This window comes from Lathyrus oleraceus, chromosome 5, assembly GCF_024323335.1.
Source record: "Lathyrus oleraceus cultivar Zhongwan6 chromosome 5, CAAS_Psat_ZW6_1.0, whole genome shotgun sequence".
NCBI lineage: Eukaryota > Viridiplantae > Streptophyta > Magnoliopsida > Fabales > Fabaceae > Lathyrus > Lathyrus oleraceus.
In genome coordinates, this window is record NC_066583.1 from 109111049 (window position 1) to 109126995 (window position 15947).

Sequence of the window (15947 nt, forward strand, 5' to 3'; positions counted from 1 at the left end):
ATGTGGCACCCTGTTTTCCTAGAAATTATTTATATTAATTAACTATAATTTTATGTGTGTATCTAATTATTATTTGTGTGATAATTGGAATGTTTTAGGGTAACAAGGGTGGGTGACCCTTAAGTAGAGGGTCTGGAGAGTAATTAGAGGTTTGTAAATTCATTTAGAACTATTTAATGGATTAAAATAATGTTTTGTGTGATTATTTGAAAAATAATAAAATAAAAGGAGAATATTATTAGTGTTATTTTTATTAAAATTAAATTAGAGCCAAGAAGGGCATGGCGGTAAATAAGAGGTTAAGTGAGGGCAATGGTGAAAATTTATAATTGAGGGAGATTAGGTTAATGATAAAAAGGTTAGTAAGAAGTTGAAGAGTTTTTACATAGAAAAAATCATAATTTGGTGAGAAGAGAAGGAGGCAAAACCTAGGGCACGGGAAGAACTTCATTTAAGAGCTTTAGGAAGAAAGAACACATCAAAACCACAATTTCTGCTAAGGATTGAGGTAAGGGTGAGAAATTGTTTCAATAATAAGGGGAGTGATGGAAGGGTAGAATGGATGAACCCTTAACCTCCTTAGGATTTGATGTTTTAAATCTCAATTCTGATGTTTGTGTTATAATTGTTGATTGTATGGTAAAATTGGTGTGAAATTCATGTACCTTATGTATGCATATATTTTATTTTGATGTTGTTGATGATATTATACCATTGATTCATGTTTGAAGGTTTTGACCTTGATTGTTTTATTTGTGATTTAGAGATGATAAGTATGATGATGTGTTGTAATATGATGTTGATACATGAAAACTATGGAGTAGATGATGAGTTAGGAAGTTTTAACCATGAGAAATTTGATTTATTTGATGGATCTTCGTAGTATAAATTTTTAGCATGTGAGGGAGTGTTTGATGGTTTAAAAACTGATTTTTGGGAAAAATTTACAGTATGTGCCAATTTGAAAAGTTCATGCGCTGATCTGAAAAGGTCATGAGCCGACCTAAAAAGATCATGAGCTGACCTGTACGAGTCATGTGTCGACACATAACTTTTGATATATGCATACATAGGTATACCCAACGATGTGCCATTTGAAGCGTTAAAAAGATAACGCTCAGATCTATAACGTGATAGTGATAGGTGAATTGTTTGAGTCTTATTACTATGCTTATTGTGTTTGTGAAGTTTTTGTTCATATGTTCGGTTAATGCATTGATGACATATTCCGACGATTTTGCTCATAACTTTCATTTTGTAAGTCTGATTTTGATGTCGTTTGAAGCCTTAGAAAGCTAACGCTGAGACCTATAACATGGTAGTGATTAGTGATATGTTTGAATATTATTCGTGTGCCTACTATGTTGATAAATGTATTGGTTTATATAATTGGTTGATGAATTGTTGCATTGTTGTAATATCGTGGTGTGATAATGATGTTGTTATGTCGATGATGTTATGATAATGATCTTAAGGAGTTGATAAGTTGCTATTGTTTATTGATATTATTGACGTGGTAACATGAACTGATTGTTGCATGATGAATGATGTGATGCATAAATGATGAGATGTATGTGAGGATCCTTTTGGTGAACCTTGTGGTGTTAATGAATGTTATTTGAGAGTCATGCAGCATGGTGTACGGGCTTTATCCTAGTTTTGGTGAGCCTCGATCCTATGGTGATGGATCGGGTGTGAGTAGATAATTCCTATTATGGGGGATTAGTGAAGCGTTACCTATGGTGATGGCAACGAGTTTTGGTGAACCTCGATCCCATGGTGATAGATCGGGTGCGAGTAGCTAACTTCTATTATGGGGGATTAGTGAAGTGTTACCTATGGTGATGGTAACAATTTGGTATGCCCCGGTTCTAAGAGGGAATATGATCATATGGTGGGGATCAGGGAGCGAAATGAACTTGAGTGTTCATATTTGATACCACATGCATGTCGAGTCGGTGTTGAGTATGTAACAACCCAATTTTTAGGAATTAATTATTATTATTATTATTATATTATTTTATTACATTATATTTAATTATTTGGAGTGTTAAGTAATTAAGCGGTTGTGAGGTAGTACAATAATGGATTAATTAATTTAATTAGTGTGGTAATTAATTATTTAGTTGATATGAGACATAATTGAATTATTAATTAACTTGGTTGCATAGTGAGTGGTTAATTATTTAAATTTAAATAAAGGTATTTAAATATTAGGTATTATTGGGCCTAGTGATTAAATTAGATGATTTAAGCCCAACTAGAATACTATTATAAATAGTAAGAGGTGAAGGAAGTGAGAATTAGAATTTACTTGAGCACTGAAGGCAATAGAGAAAGAGGAGAGGAAAAGCGAGAGGAGTCAAGGTTTCCATCAAATTGACAAGGTAAGGGGGGGAAATCCTTATCATTATGGGTTAGTATGATTGGGTCAATGGGTAGGAACATGTTTTAGGTTGAAATCCTTAATTGGCATGGTTTGGAATTATTAGGTCTTGATAAATACTCTTGAATTGTGATGATTAAATTATGCTAAAACTGTGAATGAATATATATTTGGATGAGTCATAATTTTCTGAACGTGTAGCTTTTTACGGAATCGAAATCGGAGGTCCGGAAGTCCTCCAACGATGAAAAATGCGGGAAAATTTGCATTCTGTTTCGTGTTAGCGCAGGAACAGCATTCTGTCTTGCGTTAACCGGTTAACCCAGGGCGTTAACCGGTTAACACTGTTGCGATATAGAAAAAATTACATTCTTTCTTGCGTTAACCGGTTAACCCAGGGCGTTAACCGGTTAACCCAGGGCGTTAACCGGTTAACACTGTTATAAATTGCCAAGAAGCGCATTCTATTTTGCGTTAACCGTTTAACCCAGGGCGTTAACCGGTTAACACTATTTGAAAAGTGAAAAACTGATATTTAAATGATGTGTGCGTTTTGGAATGAAATCTATGTGTACATATTTGATGATTGGCCTATATTGGTGAATAATATATTGTATGAATGTGTATGTATACCATTATTGAATTGTGAATGATTTATGGTTATGGATGTGTATATGTAATCGTAATTAATGTGTTGTGATGAATGTGTATATGTACCAATTGTGAGTCATGGTGATATGTGGGATGTTAAGACGGTATATAGATGGTCTTAATTGCATATGTGTTGGTATGTGTGCATTCATTCATAGCATGGTTGACTTCATTGTGGAAGTGGTTAAGCGGTGATCCTTCATTGGAAACAGACGTAGCAGACGTTAATCCTTAATTGGGATTAGGCGTAGTATTTAAGCGGTGATCCTTCATTGAAAACAGACGTAGCAGACGTTAATCCTTAATTGGGATTAGGCGTAGTATTTAAGCGGTGATCCTTCATTGGAAATAGACGTAGCAGACGTTAATCCTTAATTGGGATTAGGCGTAGTATTTAAGCGGTGATCCTTCATTGGAAACAGATGTAGCAGACGTTAATCCTTAATTGGGTTAGGCGTAGTATTAAGCGGTGATCCTTCATTGGAAACAGACGTAGGGCTTTGGTCTTGTCCGGATCGGAAGCGTGGCTTGGATTCTAGATATTGAATCGGAAAGCGGTGAAACTTTGAGTTCACATTGAGGTACCACATGCATAGATTCACATTGTCTTGCATTGAGTCGTCTATAGTTATGTGATCATTGAATGCATGTATTGATGTGGGTGTGATGCATGTTTGAAATATGTGAGATGATTGTTGGTTAATATTATTGATGTGATTATACCAAGTGTGATGAATTCTTAAATTGTGTTTTAATTCATTGTGCCCTATTATGCTATTTCATAATGATTTGAATTCTCACCCTTTCTGTTTGAATGTTACCTTTACATGGGTATCATGCAGATACTACAGAGTAGTATTGCTGGAGTAGGTGGACGGTAGCTCGTTCAAGAATAGCTGGAGAGTTTCCGTATTTAGTTTGAAATTAGGTAATGAGTCAATGCTCTGGTCATGTAACACTGGGTAGATTAGTGGTATTGAACTCGTGTCTTATTTTGATATGCTTTATGTCATTAATTGTTTTATTTTATTTGAAGTGATTATTGAGAGATGATCATGGTATGGGACATGGATCATATTATGAAATACATGAGTATTCTTTATTTTCCGCTGCGAACGCATATTGCTTGAATATTCATGAGGAGTGAAATGTGTTATTTTGAATTACCAGGTGTATTGTTGGTTTTTGAAAGTTTTAAGTTTCGAAAACGTCGATGTGACGCCCTTTCTTTATATGCGTGCTTATTTACTCTGATTATATGCAAAATAATTTGGGGTAGAAAAAGGGGTGTTACAGAGTACATTGCATAAGTGTTGCATTTGTATTGATGTTGTTGCATATGATGTTAATGATAATTGAGATGTTGTTGCATATGATGTTAATGATAATGGAGATTTGGTTATGGTGTTTATTAAATTATGCATTAAAATTATATGTGGGGTTTAAGGTGTTACATATAAGGCCCAATCAGAATCACTGAATGCCTTGAGTTGAAAAGGAGAAGTAGAGGAAAGAACAATCAATGGGAAGGGGTTGTTTGATGTATCAAAGGATACAATGAGTAGCTTGCAAATAAAGATTTGTAGGTGATGACATAAAATGGCTGAGTTGCTGGACATGAAAACTAAGGTCAAGTCTTGTATTGCACAGATAAATTAACTACCCAATGAGACTTCTATAAGTAGTAGGATCAGTGGGAGAAGAGGTGTCTGAGATGGTATATTTATGAGTTTTGGTCATGGGTGTAGGAGAAGGCTTGCCACCAAGAAGGCCTGCATCATGAAGTAATTCAAGAGTGTACTTACATTGGCAAATGGAGATGCCAAGAGAAGAACAGACCACCTAAATGAGAATGCATCCTATACATTTATACAAAGGTTACATTATTATCGAGAATCAAAACAACCAAATGAAATAATAGAAAAGTATAAAAATCGGGCTCGTAACCGGTTACACCATTCGGTTAACCGGTTACACCTGACAATGAAATTAAATCAACTCAGTGGTAACCAGTTAACGCCACAGGTTAACCGATTACGCCTTCGAAGAACATAATTTTCTTCTACTTTAGAGGTATCGTTTGCCTTGCTGTAACTGGTTACACCCCCGTTTTAACCAGTTACATCACTTGAATTACTTGAAATAAATTCAACACACCGCCTTAATTCAAATTCTCAAAATCTTCCATGCTTATATTCATCTTCAACCTCTTGAATACATACTTTGTGACTCCCTTAGTCAACAAATAAGCAACTTAGTCCTCATTTCTGCAATATCCAAATATTAACCTTCCTTCAATAACAAGTTCCCTCAATTAGTGAAACCTCATCTCAATATGCTTGCTCCTCCCATGTGCAATTTGGTTCTTAGTAAGATTAATCACGAAAACGTTGTCAACCAGGAGTGTAACAGCCTCACCCTCACTGCTTCCCAACTCCTCCAATAGATTCATAAGCCATACGGCTTGGCATACTCATAACGAAGCGGAAATATACTCGGCCTTACAAGATGAGAGTGCAACTACCGAATCCTTCTTTGAACACCATTAGATTGGTGTTTCACTTAACATAAATATGTATCCAGTTGTAGACTTTCGATCATCTTTATGTCTGCACCAATATGAATTGATAAAATCGGGAAATTATATTAAAGTATCTTTTAGAATTATTGTGATTAGTACTTATAACAAATTTTAATTTTAAATGAGCAACATTAGTTATTTTTTTTAGTTTTAAAAAATTGAATGTCTTTATTACTATTAATTTTTTTTTAACGAAAGTAATGTATTTATTTATTTTATTATAACCTACAGGCTATCCTTGTACTAACGCAAGTTAGATTCAGACCACCGTACAAGTCAAGATTTTTTTTAAATAATCAGCTTTTTCAAAAAAAAATCGAAAAATAACTAATAATTCAAAAAAAAGAAAACCAAAATAAGCAGGTTTACAAGAGGATGCGTTAGATAAATTGGCACCCCCTAACCATTAAGAGGAGGCGCCAATAGCATTGGCGCATGCATTGGACTCCTCGTGAGGAGGCGCCAATGCTATTGGCGCATGCATTGGCCCTCATGAGGAGACGCCAATGCTCCTGGCGCCTAAGTGCAATGGATGGTTGTTACCACAAGAAATCTATAAGGCAGGTTAAAGGCGTAATCAATGAAAGTGCCTTATGAATGTAAGGTTTGTACCCCACCAAGGGGTGGTTTGAAAGAAAGATGTGCCTAAGGTAAGTAAAAGAGTAAAACATAAGTCACCAGGAGATGAAACCGACAGAAGAATCATGTTTTGGTCAAAAACCCGTTATGTCGACTGAACTACAGACTGTGACTTAAGGAATTTCTAGTTGCGTCAAACACATAGGAGACAGGGTCGACCTAAATACCTGGGCGGGAGAAGTTTGAAATTTAAAGTGACTAGCGGTTATAAGGAGAATAAGCGCCAGAATATGGAGCAACTTCCAGAACGTGTATGGAGCAGTTTGTAGATCGGGGGGCACGACGTCTGCTAATTTTTAGAAGTTTTTAGCATGTAGGCAGTTTCTTTAGTTTAGTATAAATAGGATATCCCACGAGGGGCTAGGGGTGTTCACTTTGTACCAAAAATCACTTGTAAAAAACTTCTCATTCCCGGCGCGAGAAAGCAAGAGTTTTTAAGAGTGCTATGTACGTGAATCACCACATTTATTTCAATGCAACTTCCTTACTTTTCAATTGTTCCCATTGAACATTTTATTTTAATTTCATTTACTTTTGAGTTATCACTTTACGTTGTCGTCTACACTATCGACACTGATTCTATTACGATAATAGAGTTCACCAAAAGCGTGTTCGTTGTGTACGTCTTTTGAATGTTGTAGCACTGTCGGTCACGAGTCACCCATAGACTATAGCATCATTACCATTTTGTGTGGAAAAACTTGCGTTTGTTCAATACTTTGTCAGGAGCCGTTCCTCACAAAGCTGATTGTCTGTCGAATTGAATAAGCCACACTCACACTAGCATATGTCTTGGGATCAACTGGTCGATCCTGCAAGTAACCCTCAGTTGTAAGGCCTAGGGAGGCCCAACGGTTGTTTACCAATTTCCACAGTAAACAAAATGGCACGCCCAGTGGAACAGTGCTAGTGCAGTTACGAAATTGCATGAAACTTAGAAGTGACAAACTATATAGTAAGCCACAAGAAACTTTAAAAATGTCAAACTCCAATACGGATGAAGTGCCACAAGGGACTTTATCCACTACGGAAACAGTAATATCGTAGGTTGCAACTTTGTCGTCGATGACAAGTGCAACCTCAACGATGTTGACTACGGGTGTGGTTGGAGCATCAATTCCTTTACCTTCACCGGGAGGTTCAGGATCAATGATAACGACGTTCAGACCTTATGTGCCTCGCTTTGGCACCACAGATCCTCTTTATGGAATGTTGTATTCCTGAATGCCAGGATATCAGTCGACATCAAGTGCAACATTGTTTTTAGACAACGCTCAAAATAGTAATCCCTTCTTGCAAGGATCAGCGCAAGGGGACAATGTTCAGAATAGGAATAATACTCAGAATAGAACCATGTCGTTGTCGAACACTTCAATAGCGGTGTTGAGGCAGCAAATGGATGATAGTAACCATGAGTTGGTTAATATGTTAACTAATCAAATGGGCACAGTTTTTAATCCTGTGATACAGGAATCTACTGAAACAAATAGGCAGGTGGCAAATCAATTGACGCGCTTGTGTAATTTTCTAGGGGCCCCGGCTCGACAGATGGCACTAGTGGCTCGACAAACCGTTCCAGTCCACGAGGCACAAATCCTTAGACCCTAGCAAAATTAAGGCATTGAATTAGGAGTAGCAGGACGTAACCAGATGGTGTTGGTTAACCGACACCAAGATGCTGACCAAATTGTCGATCAACATCGACAAGAAGACTTAGCAGTAGAAAATAATTTGACAACTATTGTCGAAAGGATTATGGCTAGGAATGGTATGAGTGCTACATTGCAAAGGCCATTATATGCTTCTCCGTTGGCTGAATTTATTCTCCAAACCGAGGCACCTAGAGGAATGAAAGTGCCTAAGTATACTAAGTTTGGGGGAGAATCTGGTGAGTCGACAATAGAGCATATTGCCATATACCTAACAGAGTCAGGAGATTTAGCTCATAATGCGTGTTTGAGAGTTAAAAACTTTCCTTCCTCTCTAACTAAGGCTGCCTTCATATGGTTCACTTCTTTGGCCCCAAGTTCAATTGATTCGTGGGCCAAGTTAGAAAAGAAGTTCCATGAACAGTTTTACGAAGGACACTCCAAAATTAGTTTGACGGAATTGTCTAGTATTAAGAGAAGGTTTGCTGAGAGCATCGACGATTATCTTAATAGATTCAGATCGTTAAAGGCCAGGTGCTTCACGCAAGTACCAGAACATGAACTTGTTTAAATGGCTGCTGGGGGGGTTAGATTATTCCATTAGGAAGAAAATAGACCCAACTTTTGTGAAGAGTATGTCACAATTTGCCGATAGAGTTCGACATCTCGAACGGTTAAGGTTAGAAAAGGTTAGACACAATAAGGCTAAGAACGAAAAAGTAGCGTTTGTCGATTATGACATGATGGATCCAATATATGAGGATGATTATACCTCATCGACCGAATTAGAAATTGACGTGGCTGAGTTAAAGCCAGGATCTGCCTATGAGTGTCGATCATTACTTCCTGCGCAAGGAAAAAATCCTATCGAAAACAATCCAAAATTCCCTTCGAAAATTTATACTTTTGATGTGACAAAGTGTGAGGAAATTTTTGATCTGTTAGTCAAAGATGGTCAAATGGTGGTGCCACCTGGTACTAAAATACCACCATTAGAACAAAGGCAGAAAAGAGGATTTTGTAAGTATCATAATTATCTTGGTCATAATACCTCTAATTGTTATCTTTTCAGGGATCTGGTTCAGAAAGCGATTTAAGAAGGCAGGCTGAAATTTGATGGCCTCAGAATGAAGATCGACGCTAACCCTCTCCACCAGGAGGAAGCTCTATTCGTGGAGCCAGTCAAGATCAACATGGTCGAGATCACCGAATACGATGAGGCCGACATGCTGGAGCAAACTGGTGAAAGTCCAGATGTTGACATAGCTGAAGTCTACCCAAGGGCTGATGAAGATTTGGTAGATTTCCTGTATCGCTACAAGAATAAGGGTTCACAAGTTTGCTTGTGCCCTAGGTGTGATGATGTCTCCTACAAAATAGCTGCTGAAAATTTCCAAAAGCTACAGTTGGGCAAAAGCAAAAGAAATGGGCTAAACAGAGAGCGCCAGAATGAAAGAGGCACCTGGGTCAAGCCTCAGGGGAAACAAGAAACCCCACAGGGGGTTGCTGCTGCTAGAGGAGGTCTAGCAATTAATTACAGGCGTGAGTTCAAGTGTGAGAAAAGGACTCATGTCTCTGAAAATTATTTAGGGAAGAACCCCATGTCGAGGACTCAATGGAGACGCTTTCAGAGGCGTAAGCAGGCCGAAAGAGAGGTTGCTAGAGGAATAGTTGGAAAAGGCATGGCCAGTGGGGCGAATGCTGGAAAGAAAGTTGTTGTGAAGGTCGACACAGCAGCAAAAGAACGGATCAGGGAGTATGTCCGTCGACCAACTGAGAAATGTTCTGATGAAGTTACTGATGACTTCAATTCAGAATCTGAAGCAAGTCTGGAAATCTTAGTCAACGTGGTGTCAATTCTACCACAAGAATATAATTGCGTGACTGAGGTGGAGGAGTCAGTAGATGATGCCGACGCTGAAGAAATGGCTTTACACCAGCCAAAATGCTACTTTGTGTTGAATGATGGCTCTGCTGAGAGCCAAGAAGCAGTTTTTGAAAGGCCCACGATGACTATGAAAAATCATTTGAAACCATTGTTGATTAGGGCCAAAGTGGAAGGTGTGACTATCAACAAAGTGTTGGTAGATTGTGGCGCCACTGTCAACATCATGCCACACCATATTCTGAGGAAGATTGGCAAATATGATACTGATATTAGATCCAACAACATGGTCTTGTCTGACTACAGGGGCAAAACGAAAAGCACCATGGGTGTGATCATGGTGAATATCATTGTTGGTTCAATAACTAGACCGACACTGTTTATGGTGATAGATGCCAAGCCAAGCTACAACTTACTATTTGGCAGAGAATGGCTCCATGGTGTTGGAGCCGTACCATCTTCAGCACACCAAATATTGGTGATTTGGAGAGAAGATGGAGTGGTCAAAAATATCGAAGCTGACCAAGGGTACTTCATGGCTGACGTGAACAATGTCGACAAGAAGGAATTCGAGAGAAAGCTGGCCAACATTTCTCCTTGTTTTCCAACTGAGGATGTGTACGCTAATCTAAGTGAAGCTTTTGTTTCTCTAACTTTGCACGAGACTCATGGCTTCATTTGGGATGTGGAACGTTTAGATGATCCACCCTACACAGGTATCCGACCGACATGCTAGGGAGATGTCACTGATGATGACTGAGCTAGAAGCTCTAAAAAGGATTTCGGCATACGTTACCGAGAATAAAATAAAATCGGCTCTAGAGGTTGAAGAAAACATGGTTGTCGAAGCCTATGTGTTAAAGAAAGAAGGTAATTTGGCTATGGAGCCAGAACCTCCAGATAAGCCAGCTTTGGCTAAAGGAAACGCCAACATGCAGCGTTTGGACTACATTTATGACGAAGAACCTTTAGGGTTTGAAAAAGACTCAAAGGCGCCAGAAAAGATGCGACCAAAAGACCCCTTAGAAGAAGTCGACCTTGGCGAAAAATGGCGACAAAAGGCCAACATGCATCAACGCTAACATCGACAAAGAGTTAAAATCTGAGGTAATATCTTTACTTAAAGAATTTAAGGATTGTTTCGCTTGGGATTATAACGAAATGCTTGGTTTAAGTAGGGATTTAGTCGAACTAAAACTGCCAATAAAAACTGGAAGAAAGCCAGTAAAGCAGACGCCTAGACGTTTCGCACCAGAGATCGTGGCAAAGATAAAAGTTGAGGTAGAAAGGCTCCTCAAAAGCAAGTTTATACAAACTGCAAGGTATGTCGAATGGTTGGCCAATATTGTGCCAGTAATTAAGAAAAATGGGTCTTTAAGAGTATGTATTGACTTTAGAGATATAAATGTTGCTACCCCCAAAGATGCGTATGCCATGCCCATAGCAGAAATGCTGGTCGAATCTGCCGCTGGTTTTGAATATTTAAGTATGTTAGATGGTTATTCTGGATATAACCAAGTTTTTATTGCAGAAGAAGATGTGCCGAAGACGGTGTTTCGATGCCCAGGAGCCTTAGGTACATATGAGTGGGTTGTCATGCCATTCGGCTTGAAAAATGCCGGAGCGACATATCAGAGGATAATGAACTCAATGTTCCATGATTTTATTGAAGATTTCATGCAAGTATACATTGATGATATTGTGATAAAATCAAATGGTCGACTTACTCACGTCGATCATCTCCGAAAGGCCTTTTTAAGGATGAGGAAATGTGGATTGAAAATGAATCTATTAAAGTGTGTTTTTTGTGTGCAGGCGGGTGATTTCCTTGGCTTTGTGGTGCATAAAAAAGGTATTGAAGTAAACCAAAGCAAAACAAAAGCCATTATAGACGTCAAACCTCCGTCGACCATAAAGGAACTGCAATCTTTGTTGGGAAAAATAAATTTTCTTAGAAGATTTATATCAAATTTAAGTGGCAAGACTAAAGCATTTTCACCACTCCTTCGACTAAAGAATGAGGACTTTAAGTGGCAAGAAGAGCACCAAGAGGCTGTCGAAAAAATTAAAGAATATTTGACTAAGCCTCCAGTATTAGCCCCTCCTGTTAGGAATAGGCCAATGAGGTTGTATATTGCAGCTTCAGAATCGACTATAGGAAGTATGTTAGTCCAAGAGGATGAAAAATGTGTCGAAATACCTGTGTATTACCTTAGTCGAATGCTGAATGATCCTGAAACTAGGTATAGTGATATAGAAAAACTATGTTTATGCCTATATTTTTCTTGTATGAAACTAAAGCAATATATTAAGCCTGTTGATGTGTATGTGTCTTCTCACTTTGATATTATTAAGCACATGTTATCTAAACCAATTTTGCATAGTCGAATTGGTAAATGGGCTTTAGCGTTAACTGAGTATTCACTGACGTACGTGCCTTTAAAAGCGATGAAAGGGCAAGTGGTGGCAGATTTCCTTGTCGACCATTCAATGGTCGAAATGGCGCAAAATTACGTAGACATAGCGCCATGGAGACTATACTTCGATGGTTCAAGGCATAAGAACGGATCTGGGATAGGGGGAGTCATAATTTCTCCAGATGGAATTCCAGTAGATTTCAAATACAGAATTGAAGAAGTATGCACAAACAATGAAGCAGAATATGAATCGTTGATTACAGAACTTGAACTTCTGCTAGAATTTGGGGCAAGGGATGTCGAAATTATGGGAGACTCTGAGTTAATAATTAAGCAGGTATCAAAAGAATACAAGTGTGTTAAAGAAAATTTAATCATGTATTTTGTGGTTACCATTAGATTACTCAAGAGGTTTGAGCAAGTAAGCCTCCAACATATACCACGGAAAGAGAACCAGAGAGCAAACGATTTGGCGCAGAAAGCTTCAGGGTACAAAGCGTCGAAAGACCAGGATGAAGAAGAGGTCCAAGTAAGAGAGAAGGTACGAGCGACATTGTTATCACCATCAGATTTGTCGATTATAAAGTTGGGAGTTGTAGATAAATACCATTTTGAAATTCTGACCGTCGACGACGAGGGGGAAAGTGATTGGCGTAAACCGCTAGTCGATTATTTATGTAATCCTATAGGGTCGACAGATCGAAAGGTGAAATATAGGGCCCTTAGCTACGTCTTGGTGAATGATGAATTGTTCAAAAAGACAGCTGAAGGATTTTTACTGAAATGCCTAGGAGAAAGTGAGGCGTATGTGGCTGTGTCTAGTGTACATATTGGAGCGTGTGGGGCGCATCAAGCGGGACTGAAGATGAAATGGCTTTTGATGCGCTCAGGAGTTTATTGGCCTTCAATGTTGAAAGATTGCATTGAAGTTGCTAAAAGCTGTCAGGAATGCCAATTGCATGGGGGCATACAACATGTGCCTGCAAGCGAGTTGCATACAATTGTAAAGCCCTGGCCTTTCCGAGGATGGGCATTGGATGTGATTGGAGAAATAAAACCAGCTTCGTCGAAACAACAAAGGTATGTTTTGATCGGTATCGACTATTTCACAAAATGGGTCGAAGCCGTAGCATTGACAAACGTAGATCAAGATGCCGTGATAGACTTTGTCCAAAGTCACATCATTTGCAGATTTGGTATCCCATAAACAATCACAACCGACCAAGGGTCAGTCTTTACTGGTCGAAAAGTGCAAGATTTTACAAACGAAATGGGAATCAAATTATTGACTTCTACCCCATATTACGCACAGGTAAATGGCCAAGTCGAAGCGCCCAATAAGGTGATCATTAGCCTAATAAAGAAACATATAGGCAAGAAGCAAATAAATTGGCATAAGACGTTAGATCAAGCTTTGTGGGCATGTTGAACGTCACCAAAAGAAGCAACCAGAACAACTCCATTTCGATTGGTATATGGGCACGATGCAGTGTTACCAGTAGAGATTCAGGTTCAGGCAGTGAGAACCCAAAGACAATATGAAATACCTTCTGAATATTATTGGAGCATGATGGCAGACGAACTGGTCGATTTAGATGAGGAGAGAATGTTAGCCTTGGATTCACTACAAAGGCAGAAAGAAAAAGTCGCCAGAGCCTACAATAAGAAGGTGAAAGGCAAAATGTCCGCTGTCGACGATTTAGTTTGGAGGGTGATCTTGCCTATGGATAGAAATGATAGAGTTTTGGGTAAATGGTCCCCAAATTGGGAAGGACCGTTTAAGGTTTTGCAAGTTTTCTCTAATAACGCCTACGAGGTCGAAGAGTTGGCACCAGATAGGCGAATCTTGAGGTTAAATGGAAAATATTTAAAAAAGTATAGGCCTCTCCTTCAAGAGGTCAAGATTTTAACAGACTAAATGGTTGTCGAATAAACTAGGTTGGAGAAAACTATGTTAGAAACCAGCTATAAAGGCATAGAAAATTAAATATACACAGTGCTAAAAAATAAAATAATGACATAAAAACTGGAAAAAAAGCCATTGTTCAAATATTACATAAAAACAATCGGTCAAAGTTGGCCGAATTTAGATCGAAAGGACTGAAGCTCAAAGTTATAGTGGAGAGACGTAGGTTCCAAGGTGTCGGCCTGGACTTTAAGCTGTTCAAGCTTCTTTTCACCGGTGGAAAGTTCTTCAGCTACCGCCAAGGCATCGTTGGTGGTCTGCTCCACAGTGTCTTGGATAGGCTTTATGGCCTTGTCGACAATGCACGACTCCTCCTCAGTAATTGACTCCAACTCACTGTCCAAAACAGCAATTTGACGCCAAAGGTCATCAATTTGCTGGCGTATCTCAACAACCCTTGTTTGTTTGGAGGCTAATTCCTTCTTCTTCTCCTCAATCGTCCCCAGCAATTTGGTGACCTCTGCGTCGGCATTCATCACCAACTCCCATTTTTCCTTCACAAAGGCCTCAGTAGTTACGATCTGGCGCTCATTTTCCCTAACGCTGTCGAGATGACGCAGCATGGGAACCAGAAGTTTTTCTAAAGCGGCCATTGCACATTTAGTATACTCTGAAAGCTGAAGTTCTTTGAGTTAGGCAAGCACATGCAAGATTTCTGGACCGACATCAGGTTCACTCATAAGCACATGGGGGAGATCTGGATTCAAGGTGTGAAAACGAACCTTGTCCATTAGAGCTTTGATTTTTGTCGCCTCATAACCCATCTTACCAGAATGATGAAGCTGCTCAGAATCAGAAGAAACATCACGTGATCTTACTAGGCTACGAAGCCTAGCAATTGCTTCTAGAGCAGAAGGCTTTATTGCCATCCCCTGGGAAGATGAAGGAGAAGTAGTGGATAGAGGAGTAGTCTGAGAAGGTTGGTTTTTTGTGGTGCCGACATCCCCTGGTCCCCTTGAATCCTGCAAAGGCAAGGAAGCTGAAGAAAGACTAGTGTTAGAACTAGTCGAACTGGAATCCGTGTGCATTGTAGGGCTAATGACTGAATCAGAGTCACTATCACTAATCTGGATAGGAAAGCCAATGAACTCACCAGCAGTGTCGACAAAGGGTGCTTGGTCAGTTAGAGAAGAAGCCGACGACGAGGGAGTATAGTCGGCGATAGGGTGAGATGGCTCACCAGAAGCATCAGCCTGTTGTAAGAGAAAAGATGTTTGTAAGAAAAGTCCAGTAATTCAAGGGAAAAGATATTAAAACAAGTGATTACCTGTGTCGGTGTAAGGGAAACGACATATGGATTTTCTTCCCCCAAGACAGCAGCAACGGGGGTGCTGGTCGACTACGAAGCCCCCACAGCTGGATCAAAGACTTTATTAAGGAGGGACGTGTCGACCACAATAGTGTCGGCATCTAGAGAAGGAGCCTCTGGAGTGAGCACTTTGTGGTGTTTCTTCTTCTTGGCTTCACCACTCCTAGAGGGAGAGTCATGCTTTTTCCTTTTATGGCCCTGATGGCCTTTGGATTTATGGGAATGTTGAGAAGATGGTTGAGTCGGTTGGGGAGTAGGCTGAAGACATGAAGAGAGGTTATAAGTAGATATTCTAGTCAGAAGATCAGACAAGCCGACAAGAAATACCTCAGATCCTGTGGCCGCAGAGTGTTTATGCTTTTTGGATTTCTTGGAGTGAGAAGAGACAGTTGGGTCTGTCGAACGTGGTTGACCCTGCACATAAGCAAGAAGTTAGAGACCACGTGTTGTTTTCCTTAGAGAAA